The following is a 1,507-nucleotide window of genomic DNA, read 5'->3' on the forward strand; positions in this document are numbered from 1 at the left end:
GGAGGAATAAGGCAGTGAGACAGACGTTATAGCTCTCCTCTCCAAGATGGATGCAGGTTAAGATCCTTCCTGGTTTCTCAGGCAACCATTTTGAAGGGAGAGCCATTGGTATGTCTAAAGGTTTGCTAGTTGCTTTGTGTTCTGGTACTCCCTGAATCACTGGTGACCTTTGCTGATAGCAGCTTAAAATATTCTTCCCAGAAACATGAGTTTTGGGGACTGCACTAATGTTAATCTGGGTATTCAATTGCTTAAACTGTCATGTCCTCATAAATTCTCTGTGATATTAATCACATATGGCCTCAGCCTTTCTCTCTGTCCTTCTGACCCCATGCATTCAACCCATCCCATGCTTTGTTTCACTAGATATAGGGTTCCAATTCCTAGGAATTGAACATCTGTCTCTTGAAGAGGTTAATTCTGTAGTAACAAGAGTCATATCTGCACCTGTGTTCAGTAATCCCTCAATTGCAATGCTATTTATAAAAACTCTTTAACTTGGTCTTTGTTAATTGATAGAAGTTTGCAAAAATATGCATTTCCTATTTCCTATTGGAGTTTTTTTTTTAAATCCATCCTCCATGTCTAGTCTATCATCAAGAACAGTATGGTTGTTTACAGCAGGCACTGGATTTTAATTTTCTTGGTGAGATAGTTTTTCTACAATGACTGGGAAAAACTCAAACATGTTTGACATGGGGGCCTGCATGAGGACCCAAAGGAGTTTCCCAATAGTACAAGATTGCTTTGTCTGTCTTTCTCAATCTACATCCATTGATCCAATGTTTGCCTTGCCACCTCATCTACATAATCCAGGAGATTGGGAACTTCTAATTTTGCAATCTCTAGGGGAGACATTATTTCTAGGAATTCCTTGCCTACAATTGCTTCTCAGATATCTTATTTTACTACAATTAAAATACTTAGCATTTTGGTGTCTCCTCAAGCCTTTGGAAATTGCTTTTCCTATCCAAGCCTTAGTATTATAGTCAAATGTTCAACATTCATTTTATGTAGGATCCATTTATCCTCTGGTGCTTCTCTGATCATTTAAGTTCCAAGTACATTTTTGCCTTGTTAGTTGGCATCTTCAAATGCCAAAGATTTAATAAGTAGTTATCTAGCTTCTCAATCTGTTACTCCTATTTGTACACCCGTATTTAACCTTTGTCAAAAGTCACTAAAAGGGTCTCTCAGTCCCCTTTTAATCCTGGTATATTATTCAATTATTTTTCTTAGTTCTTGAATCCTGTCCCAAACATTTAAGGCTGTTGTGTGGCATAGGGACAAACTGTTTTCATCACATATATCCCAATCCTGTGGATCCTTGTAATAGCCCTCACCAAGAATTTGCTTTTGGGAAGCTTCAAATTCTTTTGCTTTTCCCTGTTGTTCTGAAAGTTTTGCCTTTTTTGCCAATAGCATTTCCATAATAGCTTGGGTCTGTCTTCAAGAACTTCTGAGACTAATTGGAGCCAATTTTGTGGGATAGCCTTTTTGCTTGAAG

The sequence above is a fragment of the Microtus ochrogaster genome, unplaced genomic scaffold (genome assembly GCF_000317375.1).
Source record: "Microtus ochrogaster isolate Prairie Vole_2 unplaced genomic scaffold, MicOch1.0 UNK71, whole genome shotgun sequence".
In the NCBI taxonomy this organism is placed as follows: Eukaryota; Metazoa; Chordata; class Mammalia; order Rodentia; family Cricetidae; genus Microtus; species Microtus ochrogaster.